Source organism: Antechinus flavipes, chromosome X (genome assembly GCF_016432865.1).
Source record: "Antechinus flavipes isolate AdamAnt ecotype Samford, QLD, Australia chromosome X, AdamAnt_v2, whole genome shotgun sequence".
Classification (NCBI taxonomy): Eukaryota; Metazoa; Chordata; class Mammalia; order Dasyuromorphia; family Dasyuridae; genus Antechinus; species Antechinus flavipes.
In genome coordinates, this window is record NC_067404.1 from 80,871,708 (window position 1) to 80,887,582 (window position 15,875).

General features: G+C 45.5%; 1 long non-coding RNA gene across 1 annotated transcript; it reads left to right on the top strand.

Moving 5' to 3' along the window:
* Positions 1–331: 331 nt before the first annotated feature.
* LOC127542875 (uncharacterized) lies at positions 332–8,944 on the top strand. The gene is made up of 3 exons (XR_007948907.1): positions 332–3,330; positions 4,534–4,674; positions 5,523–8,944. It is a non-coding gene; the product is annotated as an uncharacterized LOC127542875 (long non-coding RNA).
* The last annotated feature ends 6,931 nt before the right edge of the window (positions 8,945–15,875 follow it).

The following is a 15,875-nucleotide window of genomic DNA, read 5'->3' on the forward strand; positions in this document are numbered from 1 at the left end:
GAGGGGAAAGACAGAGACATAGATAGGAGGGGAGAGAGATAATCAGAAAAATAGAAAGGAGGGGAGAGAGAGAGAGAAAGGGGAGAGACAGAGAGTGACAGATAGGGGTGGGGAGAGAGAGAGACAGATAGGAGGGAGAAAGAGACAGATAGACAAAAGGGGGAAGAGAGACAGACAAACAGAAAGACAAACAGGAAGGGAGAGACAGAGACAGAAGGCAGAGAGAGAGTGAAAGAGAAGGTGAGAGAGAGACAGAGACAGGAGGGGGACAGAGAAAGATAAACAGGAGGGGAGAGACAGATAGGAGTGAGGGGAGAGAGAGAGAGAGAGAGAGAGAGAGAGAGAGAGAGACAGAGACAGAGACAGAGACAGACACAGACACAGACAAAGGGAGATACAGAGTGACAGAGATCGAGGAGGGGAGAGAGACAGAAATATAGGTGGGGAAAGAGAGACAGGAGGGGGAGAGAGACTGAGACAGAAAGAAAGATAGACAGGAGGAGGGAGAGCAAGAGAGAGTGAAAGAGAGGGTGAGAGAGAGATAGAGAAAGGAGGAGGGGAGAGAAACAGAAAGGGAAAGACAGTGAAAGAGATAAGAGGAGGGGAAAGACAGAGACATAGATAGGAGGGGGGAGAGAGATAATCAGAAAAATAGAAAGGAGGGGAGAGAGAGAGAGAAAGGGAGAGACAGAGAGTGACAGATAGGGGTGGGGAGAGAGAGAGACAGATAGGAGGGAGAAAGAGACAGATAGACAAAAGGGGGGAAGAGAGACAGACAAACAGAAAGACAAACAGGAAGGGAGAGACAGAGACAGAAGGCAGAGAGAGAGTGAAAGAGAAGGTGAGAGAGAGACAGAGACAGGAGGGGGACAGAGAAAGATAAACAGGAGGGGAGAGACAGAGAGAGTGAGGAGAGAGAGACAGAGTGACAGAGATCAAGGAGGGGAGAGAGACAGAGAGAGGAGGGGGGAGAGGCAGAAAGAAAGACAGGAGGGGGGAAGAGACAGAGGGAGACACACAGACAGAAAGACAGGAGGTGAGAGATAGAGACAGGAAGGGGAGGTCGAGAGAGATCAAAAGAGAAGGTGAGAGAGAGACAGAGACAGGAGGGGGAGAGAGACAGACAGACAGGAGGAAAGAGACAGAGACAGGAGTGGGGAGAGACAGACAAACAGAAAGGGAGAGACAGAGTGAAAGAGATATAGGGGAGAAGAGTCATTGATAGGAGGGGGGAGAGAGACAGTGACAGAGATAGAGAAGGGGAGAGAGATAGAGATAGGAGGGGAAGAGAGAGAAAGATAGGAGTGGGGAAAGAGAGGAGGGGGGAGAGAGACTGAGACAGAAAGACAGACTGGAGGGGGAAAGTGAGAGAGAGTGAAAGAGAAGGTGAGAGAGAGATAGACAAAGGAGGTGGGGAGAGAGACAGAAAGGGAGAGACAGTGAACGAGATAAGAGGAGGGGAAAGACAGAGACATAGATAGAAAGGGGAGAGAGAGACAAAAGACAAGAGGGGGAAAGAGGCAGACAGACAGACAGAAAGGAAGAGACAGAAACAGAGTAAGAGAGATAGAGGGGGGAGAGAAAGAAATAGTGAGGGGAGAGAGAGAGATACCCGAGGGAGAGAGGGAAGAGAGGAAGAGGGGGGAAGGAGGAGGATGGAGGAAAAGACAAATCAACAGAGTGACCACTTGAGTGAGAGATGGATGGGTATACTGAAATAGCAAGGGAACATTACATAATTAGAGAAAATTAACCAGGAAATGGTAGGTGAATGGTCAAAAACAAAGATACAGGGAGAGAAAAACTGATGGAGAAAGATAGATAGAGAGGGTGACAATGATTGATACACAGGCACTGAACGTGTGAATGGAGAAATTCGGGCTGTAGGTAAGGTGACAGAGAGATCTAACTAGCAGAAAGTGGATGAACAGTATGAAATGTAAGATGACTGACAAAGCAGGGAAGAGATAAATGAACAAAATGAATCTTGTTATAGAGAATGAGACAGAAACGGATCTCTTAGGCTAAACACTTAGAGATAAAGTAATAAAAAGTTAGAGAGAATTCAGCATTGCAAAACCCATGGCTGAATAGCCCAAGAGAAACATGTTATAGTGAATGCTAATATTAAAAACCCAAGAAAAATGGAAGAGAGTGTAAGACATCAAGAAATGAATTTGTGGAGAAATTGGAATCACAAAGAAAAAATGGTAAGAGAGATAAAAATACATGGAAAGAGTTACACTAAATGAGAGATTCTTGGCTGAAGATGCATGTATGAGTGAAAGGAGAAGCCTTAACCATGAAGCATTGAAATCAGTGAAAACACGAATAGAGAGGAAAGTGTGCAAGGAGAGGTCTAGGGAAGAATATAGGGATGTTTATAGCAATCCAGACAGTGATTGTGACAGGCTAGTGAAAGACAGGCTAATGGAGAAATCCACAAAGTGAGCTTTGGAATATGAAAGGCGATTAATAGTCAAAATCAAAATTAGAAGGAAGGAAGGAATGACAAGAGTTCTACAATGCAAGATGAAGTGAGAACAATTGGCAAGACTGAAATGAAATGGTTAGACAGAGCCATGGATGAAAGGATCTTTAGATTAGCTGAAGAAAGGAGACGTGAATGGATGGCAAGGCCTAGATAGTAACAGATGAATGAATATTGAGGCAAAAGTAGCAAGAATATTGTGATTACAAAGAGCTGGAAAATGAAAAGCAAACGACTATATTGAGAATTAGATATGGAATATTTGCTGAGATCCTGACATTGAGATTCAGGTGAAAGTGCAAATCTAAAAAGTAAGGTTTAGATACTTGGAAAAACAACCCAAGTGAGAAATGGAAGTGTAAAGTCAAGTCCCAAGTCAGAATTACCTGCTTAGAAAAACATACTGGAATTGGCTGGGGAGATATGGATTAATGGAGAGGCTTAGACAGGGACGAATGCATTATTTGCAGGGACAGGTGGGAGTTAGGTGTGTATACCAGCAGGGAGGTACTCAGAGAGACAGACAGGCAGGAGGGAAGAGACAGAGACAGGAGTGGGGAGAGAGATAGACAAACAGAAAGGGAGAGACAGAGTGGAAAGAGGGGGGAGTTAGGTGTTTATACCAGCAATACAGATGCAAGGGATAGGGTAGAATGAGGGTGGGAATAATAAAGAATTCTAGGAGGGAAAGAAAGATAAAAGAACAGAAGGAGGGTTAGGAGTGACCACGAGAGACCCAAATGGAGCTACACGACGGACGGATCACAGCGCTGGATTCCATGGAGAAGATGCAACGGATCAAGGAACAGCTGAATTGGATCTATGATGAAGGAATACAGGTAATAATCATGGTGGTCCAGAGGGAGGGACTGAGGGATCAAGGAATAGATGCAGTGACAGAGGGGGAAGATGAACCTGCAGGAGGGGAGCCAAGGTCCAGTGGCTTTGAATCAGGCACTAGTTGTCCAAAAGGAGATTTTTTTTTCTAACCACACCCTTCTGGGAGATGGTAGACATTTCCAAGAGAATAAGAAATTGAAGCTGGAAAAAGGAGAAGGAAAAAAAATCCAAATTCTTTTCTTCCTGATTTTGGGAAATCAAAGGGAAAGTCCCAGGCCTCCTCAAAGAGAATAAGAGAAAGAGAGGATGAAGGTTTGGCCTTTCTTTGCCTTTTAGTGAACAGCTTTCCTTGGATCAGTGACCAGTCCTTTTTTGGTATTGATCCCAATCAAGGGGGACATATGAGGAGCCACTGATTGTGTGTGTGTGTGTTCTTTAGCAAGGAGTCAGGGCAATGGGGTCCACTAAAAGGACTCAGGCTCATCCTCATTCATGATCCTAGTAATGTTCACCACCACACAGAGAAGAAGATAACATGAGAAAGAATAGAAAGGTAAAGGGGACAAAAAGTCCTCCCTTAGTGAAGTGCTACAAAAACAAAAAGACAGTAATGGGAGAGCTAGGTATTGAGGTAACGAGTCAAAGCAAGAAAAGAACCAGATATGAAGCCAGCGAGAAAAGTGAACTAGGTAAAGGAAACATAACAAGAGAAAATTAGAGAACATGAATTTAGAGACAAGATGATGGTGTGTAAAAATGAAGGGAAAAGACACCTAGTAGAGGAGACAAAACCATTGAAGGATGAAGGGACATGGAGCTCGAAAGACTATAAAATAGAGACAGAGACAGTAAGACTATGGGAAGAAGACAGTGAGAATGAATTGAAGGGAGATAGAGACAGGCAGAGACAAATAGAAAGACAGAGAGAAAGAGAGATAGGAAGGAAGAAGGGAGGGATGAAGGAAGGAAGAAAGGAAATGATACTAGTGAAAGCTACAGAAACATAGTTGGGGAGGGAAAGGCCCTTACTTTGATTTTCCCAGTTCTCCATCAGACTTAGCCCTGAGGGAGAGAAGAGAGTTGGGAGGGGAATGCCCTGTCTTCTATTTTTCCATCAGCATCTGTGGTATCTACAAAAGTATGGGCCTGCCCAGTAAGCCTGACACAAACCTCTGGGTTTGTATCTATTTCCCTGGCCACAGGTCAGCAAACAGCAATCCTGAGAGGTGAACATTTACAGCTTTGGTGGCTACCTCACGAATCCAGGAGATCCAGAGACTTCGAATAAGAGTTGTCCGGCGAGAAGGAACTGTTTTCTTGCAACTGGACCTTTTTTTGGAGGAGTAAGTTGATTACTGGCAGGCAGATGAGCAGCTCGGGAGGGGGATGGAAAGAAAGAGCTTGAGAAATCCAGGGGAAATCCAGTATTCTACAGAGCTCTCCTTAGAGAATTTTAGAGTGTCTAACCTTTCTTTTTAAGAGGGGCATTGATAATATAAAGACAAATGATACCAAGAAAAATTTACAATTTGAGAAAATGATAAAAAGGAGAGACAGAGGGGGGAAGGAAAAAAGAGTTATAAAAGGAAGCAAAAGAGAAAAATAGAGGGAAGAAAATAAAGAACACAAGGGAGAAAAGGAGGTAGACTGGGAAGCCAAGAGGGAAGTAAGACTGGAAAGATGAAGAGAGGAGGGAAAAAGCAGAATAGAAGGGAGGCAAGATGTGAAAGGGAGGGAGGTAGACCAAAAAAGGAGAGAGAGAAGAAAGGAGGGTGGGATAATTAATAGAAAGGACAGGGAAGGAGGAATAACTGGGAGAAAGGTAAGAAAGAATCTAGATGGGGGAACCTTTGGGATTTCCCCATTTCAATCATGTACCTTGTTCTGGCTGCTCTATGTGGAGACAGAGTAAATCTGCTTCTGGGCAGATCTTGTTCCCTGCCTTTGAAACATGTGCAGGTATCCTATAACTTTTCAACTTGCCACCCAGTGAAGTAAGACGTTTGGCTGCTGAGCACAACTAGGTGTACATTCAAAATATAATACAAGTAAAAGGGAAGCTCTTTCTTCTTCAGTCCTGCCTGGCTGTGTTTAGCTGAGGAGTACTCTTAAGTTTCCACATAGGGAGAGAGCACTAGTACCAATAGCCTACTTATCCCACTAATGGTTTGTTGTTTCTTACCTCCATTAGATGAACTTATATCGGGACTGGAATGGACCTTGTGACATTGGAAAGTTCAGAAAAGCTACTGGAGGTTCGCGAGCTTGAGTCCAAGACAAACTTGGTAATCTGCCAAGCCTAGTCTGCCAGCACGGCCCCAAGGGACAGCCAAGACACCAGGTCCTACAAGCAAGAAAGCAACTCTGTCCATTGATTGTACCACGTTCAGAATTTAACATGGCACACAAATGCATTGGAGGAAAAGCTTTAAGTTTGATCTCACTTTCCTCAAGAACTAAAGTGGTTTGGGGGAATATATGCCCTGGACTTTGGGGGGAGAATATCCTTCTGTTGTTACTGTGTCTTCCCAGTGAATAGATCTTTGTATCAGGAAATTGATGTCAATTGGTTAAAAGGAGGCAATAATCTACCCACAAGCACTGGCAACTGATACTGAATAAAAAACATTGTTAAAGGCTCAGGCCAAAAGCATTAGAACAAAATATTTCCAATCTTTCAGAGACAGTCTGAGAACCCTGAGGTGAGATGAAGGAGCTGACCCCAGAAACTCAAAGCTGCAGAGCATGGCCTGCATATTCAGTTTCTCTCCTTACTGTTTCTTAGGATTTTTGGGGAGGAAAGGGAGGGAAAGACATGAAATGCTTGAGGACTGTCCCTCCAGCACCCCAGAAAGGAAGCCTGGGAGGAAAAGCAGGAGGAGTAGTCTAAATATGATTAAGGGCCAAGTATCACATCTAGGAGCTCTGAAATTTTTCACCTTGTGTTTGTGCTGTTGTTTTTTTTTTAAACATGACCACTTTATATTGATTGCATTTTATGAATGAGTTATCCAGAATAAGGAAATTCCAGAATTGGGGCAGAGTATGGCCGTAGATTTTATTTTTCTTATTACTGAGATATATGTATTGCACCTTTAACTTAAATTAAGGAGCAGGCCAGGACCACAAGCCTCCATGGGAAGGGAACTAGTCTGAGTTTGTTCAGACTGAGTCCCCTCTTGTAGCCAATGGAGATGCTAAAACATTTGAGAAAGGCTATTTGGCGGAGGTACCAGGGCAAGTCTAATGGTGCCTCTAGGGTAATGGCTGCAATAATGTCACGTAGTCAACAATTCATATGCTTCCCTCTCTCTTTGGATGATTACTATCATACCTACCTAGTGGGGCTTCAGCATAGTGGCACAGGAACTGTGTGGACCAAGTTCAATTCCAAGTATTTCATGCAGCCTTTGCCATTGTCACAGAGAAATGATGATGATCACAAGACAATTTTCCAAAAATTTAGGGTAGTTGGTGAAAACAGTCCCCCAAATCATATTTTCTCTCTGAAAACATTAACATGATGGAAAAAGAATAGTACTAAGTAATCTAATCCTAGAATGCTAGGATGATTAGGAGAAACTTACCAAAATTTAGAGGAGTCGGTAAAAGCAGTCCCCAAAATCATATTTTCTCTCTGAAAACATTAACATGATGGAAAAAGAATAGTACTGACTGAGTAATCTAATCCTAGAATGCTAGGATGATTAGGAGAAACTTACCAAAATTTAGAGGAGTCGGTAAAAGCAGTCCCCAAAATCATATTTTCTCTCTGAAAACATTAACACAGTGGAGAAAGAATTTTATTAACTGAGTAATCTAATCCTGGAACTCTAGGATTTGCTTACAAAATGTAAAAGAAAATTCTTCACATCCTGAAAGAATCAAATTGAGAGTGTCAAGCAGCTTTAGAATTGGAAGCACAGAAACTAAGACTGTTGTCCATTTCATCAGTGTGCCTCAGGGGTTGAGGAAGATGGGAGAGGATAAGGATGGGACAAAACAGCTCCCACTGGTGGGGTAGAACCTCATCACAAGTGTATATTCATGTTGGATCCTTTTCCTGAACCCAGGAAGTATCTTCACTATATGTACATCCAGGATGATAGTGAATCCCACCCCATCCTTCCCCTACCAGCAGGAAAAAGGGAGCAAGCCGCAGTCCTCAAGACACTCCCTCCACTGCTATAAAGGAGAGAGCACCAACCCACAACTGTCAGCTCCCTTCCCTCTTCTCATTCTCATCAACTGCAAAGAATGAACACCCAGTCATCAGAGCTGACACTGGGAAATTTTGGGGGGACAATAATTCCAGGTGTCTTGCTATGGGTTTGGAGTGGAGATATAGCTCTTCCACCACAAATTAGACACAAATGAAATAAATCCTTCATCAAATCCCGTTGTTGCTGTTGATTGGAACTAAGGAATAATGAGAGGTAGCATCTGTGCCCTATGACATGAGACATGTCTATGGATTCCTCGAGGAAGTGGAAAGTATTGGGATGGTTAGTGAGGACTGTCTGAAGGATAAGGGGATAGTGGGAGGGATCAGCAAGTAAGCTTTGGGTGCCTTCTCACAGTCCCGCAAATAGGGAAGGGAGGGAGAACTATGCTCCCAATCCACGTGTATATGCCCCCCATTCTTTCATCCCTCCCAGCATTGTACCCTGTGTTGCCAGGCTCTGTGCCTTTCCCTCTACTTAGTTACCATCAGCCAGCAAAAAGGAGAGAATGACTATGTCTCTTTTTTCCTCCAAGCAGAACAAGTAATCTTTGTATGAAGTTATAATTTAGCTTAATTTACTTTAAAACTTTCCCATTTTGTAAAAAGAGAACAGTTTGGAACAAAAAAAGCTTGTGCAAGAAAAAGATTAGTGCTAAATGGAATCCAGCTCCCGCAGCCCAGTGCTCAGGATCAGTAAAGGGCATTACCAGGATGATTCCTTGCATGTATAGCTTGAATCACATGAAAGCTGAGGTTCCTGTCAGCTCTCACCGTCTATAACCCTGTGGGTCTCAACTTTAATGCTCCTCTCAGAGAGCTCTGGCAGTAGACATATCCCCACCCAATGTAGACACCTAAAGAATGGGAACTAAAGAGGGGCCCAAGTTTGACCCCAAGCAGAGAGCTAACTAAAATGGCACCCCGCTCAGAAAAGATCATGTGTTCATGTGTTGCCTTTTTACAGGCCTGTGATGGTCAGGTGATTTATGTCCCTTGTGGAAGGGACACTCTCTCAGACTTGCATAGTATTAAAAAGATAGAAATGGAATGAAATGAAACAAAATTAAATACAAGCATTTGAAGCAAGGGAGTTTAAGCACAAGGTGTTGCTCAGGCAGGGAGAGTGGCTATCTGACATAAAGAAAATAGGAAATGGGGAGCGGGGTGCTCTGGAAGCCCAACCCCTGCTTCTGCTCCTTTTCCAGAGATATCCTGCATTGAAATACAACTCCAAGCTCATTCCCCATGTTGAATTCTCTACTCCTAGTGGGACTAAGAAAATAAATGACTGTGTCTGGGAAGGAGGAGCTTGTTTCTTGGAAATACCTAAAGCACCCCAACAGCCTGTGGTCGATTTCCATTCTTCTGATTAAAACTTTTATCAAGTATGTCTGTGTACTGTGTTAAATGAAAAACAGCGGGTAAGGGGCATTAGGGGTAGGGGAGGGTGGGACATGAACAGGGGGGGATCCCATCAAGCCAAGAGACTCGATTAGATGCTGCAGATTCTCTCTAGAGTCAAAAAAAGGACATCAACACTCCCAACAAAGAAGTGGCACTGAAAGGGTGAATACAGCCAGTTGTTCTGAAAGTCTCAAAGAGCTCAGCAGCTACTCCAGGGACCCTCTGGGGGTGAATACTAGATGTGAAAACATCATTTTTAATAGACTATAAATGATAATAAACAAATGAATAAGCAAATGAATGAAGGAATGGATAAACGAACAAACAAAAGCTCTCAGAACCCTGAACCTGCTCTGGAAATGCATAGGTTAGCCAAAAACCCTAGGATTTATAGTTCTTCCTAACTGTTGCTTCCCACAGTAACAAGCATTTAGGTGCATCCTATGTTCCCACACAATGATTTAAATGTCAGGAGTACAGAAAAGGTACAAACATGATCCCTGCCTGTGATGACCGAGTTAGCACCTTCTCTTCCCTGGCTCTACTGTCTATCACTCATCCCATGATCTCCACAGGAAGGGTCTGCTCCTGATCTCCATGGGGGGGGGGGGTCTTTGCCCTGATGTTCACTGGGGGGGGGGCTCTGTGACCCTGGTCTCCATGGGGGTCCACCTTTGATTTGCATGATGGGGTATTTGCCCCTTATCTCCATGGAGGTCTCTGCCCCTGATCTCCATCGGGAGTCTCTTCTTCAACCTTCATTGAGTGTCTCTACTTCTATGGAAATTTGACCCGGATCTCCATGGTAGGGTCTCTGCCCTTGATCTCCAGGGGGTCTTTGGACCAGATCTCTATGGAGGGTCTACCTCCCATCTCCATGAGGTATGTGTCTCTGATCTCTATGGAATTCTTTGACCTTGATCTCCACAGGAAGTCTCTTCCCCAACCTTCATTGAGGGTCTCTAACCTTAGGGACATTTGGTCCATTTGCCCCTGATCTCCATGGGGTATCTCCCACACTGTTCTACATAGGGGATCTCTTCTCCAGTCTACATAAAGTCTCTGTCTCTGTGGTGTCTTGGACTCTTATCTCCGTGAGGGGTCTCTGACCTTTATCTCCATGGGGATTCTCTGCCCCAATCTTCATTGAGGAACTCTCCCCTTGGCATATTTGACCCAGATCTCTATGGGAGGTCTCCCTCTCATCTCCATGGGGTAGCTGTCTCTGATATCCATGGGGTTTTTCCCTGATTTCAATGGTCTCCCAATGATCTCCATGAGGGGTCTCTGACCCTCATCTCCATAGGGGCCTCCCTCGATCACCATGGAGGGGTTTAGCTATGATATCCATGAAGGGTCTCACCCTGATCTCCAAACTTGATTTCCATGGAGGTGGGTCAGCCTGTGATCTCCATGGGGGTCTTTCTTGTGATCTCAATGGACATTCTTTACCTGGCTCTCCACTGGGCATCTCTGCCCCTGATCTCCATGGGGGGACTGATGTAGGGTCTCTGCCTAAATATCCTTGCCAACTTTTCTTTCTTACACATTTCTCTTCCCTTTCTCACACTTCCTGATCTTTCCCCCATATTTCCCTGAATATCTTTTCCCCATATCTCCACACACGCTGCTGCCCCATTTCACCATCTGTTGTCTTCCCTGGTTCTACACTACTCTATCCCTCATGTGTTCCTCAATCTCATCCCATCATCTCCATGGTAGGGGGTCTAATTCTGTTCTCCATGAGGGGTCTCTAACCCCAATTTCCAAGGGGGGTCTCCCTCTGACCTCCATGGAAGGGGTCTGCTTCTTTTCTGCTTGTGATCTCCAAGAAAGGTCTTTCCCCTGATTTCTATGAGGGAATCTCTTATCTTAACCTCCATGATGGTCTTTGACCCTGACTTCCATGGTGGGGGGGGGTCCCATTCCTATGGATCTTTGACCCTAATCTCCATGGGGGGTCTTTGACCTGGATCTCTATGTGGGGGGTCTCCCTCTCATATCCATGAGGTATTTGTCTCTGATATCCATGGGGTTCTTCCCTGATCTCCACGGGAGTGTCTGCCTCTTATCTCCATTGGGTTTCTCTGACCCTAATCCCCATGCTGGTCTCCCTCAATCTCCAAAGAGGGGTCTACCTATGATGTCCATGGAGGGGCTCCCCCTGATCTCCATAAGGGGTCTCTAAACTTGATTTCCATGGGTCAACCTCTGACCTCCATGGGAGATCCCCCTTTGATTTGCATGGGGTGGGGTATTTGCCTATCTCCATGGACTTCTCTGACTGATCTCCATGGGGAGTCTCTTCCTCAACCTAGGGATATTTGATTCAAATCTCCACAGTGGGGTCTCTGTCCCTGATCCCCATGGATCCCCAGCATGGGAGTGGGATACATGGGGGGAATCTCTGCAATCTACATAAAGAGTGCCTTTTCTTGGGTTGACTTGGACCCTGATGTACTTAGGGGATCTTCGTCACCATTACTGAGAGACTCTAGCCCTTGGGACATTTGACCAGGTCTCCATGGGAGTTCTGCTTTGATCTTCACAGGGGTCTGTCTCTGATCTTCATTGGAGGTTTCTCCCCTAATCTCCATGAAGGGTCTTTGCCCTAGATCTCAATGGGGGATGTCTACCTCTCATCTTTATGTGACACCTGTCGCTGATCTTCATGGGATTCTTCCCTGATCTCAATGGGGGTCTCTCATCCCTATCTCCATGGGGGCACTACCAGTGATCTCCATGAGCGGTCTCTGACCCTGAACTCCATGGAGAGATCTACCTCTTATGTTCATGGAGAGTATCCTCCTGATCTCCCTGTGGAGTTTCTGTCCCAGATCTCTATAGGAGATCTCCAAACTTGACTTGCCGAGGTGGGGAACTGCCTGTGATCCCCAAGGGGGTTTCCCTTGATGTCCATGGAAGGTCTTTGACCAGGATCTCCATGGAGTGTCTCTGCCCCTGATCTCTGTGGAGGGGTCTCTCACCCTAAATTTCATGGGTGGACTGCCAGTGATCTCCATGGGGCATCTTCCACTGATCTCCATAGGGGTCTTCCTAATTTCCATGGAGAAACTCCCACTAATTTCCATGAGGGGTCTCTGATCCTGATCTCCATGTAGAGATCTGCCTCTTATGCGTGTCATTTCTTTGACCCTGATCTTCATGGGGGAGTCTGCCCCCAATCTCCATGGGAGTCTACCTCTGATGTCCATGGGGGGATCTCTAACCTCAATCTCCATGGGGAGTCTCTACCCCTCATGTCCATGGGGGGTCTCTACCACCCATCTCCCTGGGGGGGGGGGTCTTTGCCCCTCATTTCCATGGAAGTGCCTCTCTTCAAATAACCTTGCCAACTTCTTCCTTTCACATTTCTCTTCCCTTCCTGGTGACCTTCTGATTTTTCCCCTCACATTTCCCTGAACATCTTTGCTCCACATCTCCACTCACACTGCTGCCCTCTTCTACCTTCTCTTGTCTTCCCTGGGTCTACAGCTCTCTATTCCTCATATGTTCCCTGATCTCATCCCATGATCTCCATGTGGGGTCTGACTCTTACCTCCATGGGGGTCTTCCCCTGATTCCATGGGGGAGTTTCTGACCCTGTTTTAAATGGAGTTCTCTAAACTTGATTTCCATGGTGGAATCTATCTTTGATCTCCATGGGAGGGGGCTGCCCTGATCTTCATGGCTTATCTCTGACTCTGATATCCAAAGAAGATTCTGTATGTGTTCACTTTGAGCGGGGGTTGCTCTTATGTCCATGGGGGTGGTGTCTGCCTGTGATCTCGATGGAGTGAGGGGGGGAGACTGTCTTTGATCTCCATGGGGGGGTACTTCTGACCCTGATGTCCATGAGGGATCTTTGACTGGGATCTCGATGGGTGGCCTACTTCTGTTCTCTATGGGGGGTCTTTCTCTTATCTCCATGGGGGTCTGTCCCTGATCTCTACAGAGGGTCCCTAACATTGATCTTCATGGGGTGTCTGCCTGTGCTGATCCTGATGTCCATGGCAGGGTCTTTGACCTGAATCTTAATGGGGGGTTTCTCATCCCTGTCTCCATGGGGGGGGACTGCTAGTGATCTCCATGAGAAGTCTCTGACCCTGATTTCTAGAAGGTCTTCCCCTGATTTCCATGGGACTGTCTGCCTCTTATCTCCTTCAGGTAGCTCTGACCCTGATCTCCATGGAGGGTCTCCCCCTGATCTCCCTGTGGGGTTTCTAATCTGGATCTCTATAGGTCTCTAAACTTGATTTCCAGAGTTGGGGTCTGCCTCCCCCCTGGAGGGGAAACTCCATGGGGGTTTCCTCTGATGTCCCTGGGGGGGTCTTTAACCCAGATCTCCATGGGGAGTCTGTGCTCCTGATATCCATGGGGAGTCTCTGTCTCTGATCTCCATGGAGGAGTCTTTCACCTCAATCTTCATGGATGGACTTCCAGTGATCTCCATGGGAGGGCCTATCACTGATTTCCATGGGGAGGTCTCCCACTGATCTCCATAAGGGTCTTCCTGATCTCCATGCAGGAACTCTCACTAATTTCTATGAGGGGTCTCCAATTCTGATTTCCAGGGACAGACCCCCATGGAGATAACTGATCTCCATGGGGGTCTATGCCCCTCATCTCCATGGAGGGATCTCTGCCCAAATACCTTTGCCAGCTTTTCTTCCTTTCACATTTCTCTTCCCTTCCTCAGACCTCCTGATATCTCCCCCCACATTTCCCTGAACATCTTTGCCTCACATCTCCACATATCCTGCTGCCCCCTTCCATCTTTTCTTGTCTTGGGTCTACCACTTTCTATGCCTCATTGTTCCCCAATCTCATCCCATCATTTCCATGGGGGGGTCTGCCTCTAATATCCAGGGAATGTCTCTGACTCTGGTCTCTATGGGGGGGTCTGCTTCTGATCTCCTTGGTAGCCTCTGACCCTGATCCCCATTGCGGGGTCTTCTCTAATTTTCATGGGGAAGTCATTGACCTGGATCTCCACAGAGGGGGGGGGTGTCTAACTCTGTTCTCCATGAGGGGTCTCTAACTTTGATTTCTAGGGGGCATCTCCCCCTGATATTTATGGGGAGTCTCTGCCCCTGATCTCAATAGGGCATCTCTGACACTGCACTTCACGATGGGTCTCTTCCTGATCTACATAGAGGATCTCTGACTCTGATCTCCATAGGGGGTCTGCCTGTTATCTTCAAGGGGGGGTGTCTATCTCTGATCTCCAGGGAAGGTCTTTGCCCCTGATGTCTATGGAAGATCTCTGATCTGGACCTCTTTGATGGGCTTTGACCCTGAACTCCATGGGAGGGGGGTCCCTACCCTTATGGATCTTTGACCCTGATGTCATGGGGTGTCTCTGCTTATAATCTCAACTGGGGGTCACTACCTCTGGTCTCCATGTCAGGTCTTCCCATGATCTCCATTGGGGATTTCTGACCCTGATCTCCATAGAAGATCAAGGGGTGCCTTGATCTCCTTGGTAGGTCTCAAGGACTCTGATCTACATGGTGTCCCTTTGATCTCCATTGGGGGGGGGAGGGGTCTCTACCACCAGAGATCTTTGTCCCAGATCTCCATGGGACTTCTCTGACCATGATCTCTATGGGGGGTTCTGTCTCTGATCTCCACTGAGGGCCTTTCCCTGATTTTCATGGGGGTCTCTGACGCTTATCTCCATGAAGGGATGTCAAATTTCTTATTTGCTTTTTCATGTAATTAGTACTTATAATTTGATGGGAAAAAAAGTAACCTTTTAGATTAGATGGCTCAATGGCTTCCCCACCCCCATAATATACGAATTCAAGTGCTAGTGTCCACCTCCTTTGATGTATGAAGGGTCTGTCTATGGTCTCCAGGGGGGTAACCCCCAGATTTTCATAGGGCCCACATCACCATGGAAGGGTCTTGCCAACTTTTCTTCCTTTCACATTTCTCTTCCCTTTCTTGTGATCTCCTGATCTTTCCCCCCACATTGCCCTGAACATCTTTGCCCCACATCTCCACACACCCTGTTGCCCCTTCCACCTTCTCTTGTCTTCCCTGGGTCTACAGCAATGTAATGAGAAATCATAATGAATCCAACATCATCAAATATGACAAATTAGAGTAAACCTCATGCATCCCCAGATGCAGAATGAGAGAGCATTTGGGACATGGCTTGTAGAGGGCCAGGAGGTTAAGAATCCACTTCAGGTTCTGATACTTACAATACCTTGGCTCACCAACTTCCCTTTTCTATATACAATAGCAGAAACATGCTTATTAATATATTGATAAGAAACATGGCGACTGAAGCAAAATGCAAACTCGGCTAAATAATGGATCAAAGACATAACTTTGAATTTAGGACAGGAAAAGCATCCCACAATGGAGACTAAAGGCATTTGGGAGAAAGGTACTTGAGAACATTGGTATTATAATTTTGCTCTTATGTGTATCTCAACTATTTACATCTCTGTTGAAGCAGCCAAGATTCAGACTTACTCATCTGCATCTCAGTAGATTGTGCTTGTTAGAAAATATATAGGAATATCAAAGAGTGTATTTTGTATCAAGTCTATAAGCATTGGAGGCATATATATTTGTCTTTCTGATTGATAAAATTTGAGCAGTTCATATCGAACTTCTCTCTGCCTGGCTCCCGGCTACACACCCTTATTTCACTACTGGAGCTGGACTCTAACAATGGCCAATGCAGGAATTGGCTTTGCTTAACTATACCTATCTGTAATGAGAACTTTCTTATTCTTTCTTTTTGTTGTTGTTGTGTTAAGTGGCAGGGAGAGGAGTGGAAGGGAGACATAATAGATAATTGTTAATAAAAATTACATTTAAAAAAAAGTGGAGAGGTCCAGAAGGATAAAGAAAAGGCCATTTCATCTGGCCATTAAGAGATCATTGGCAACTCTG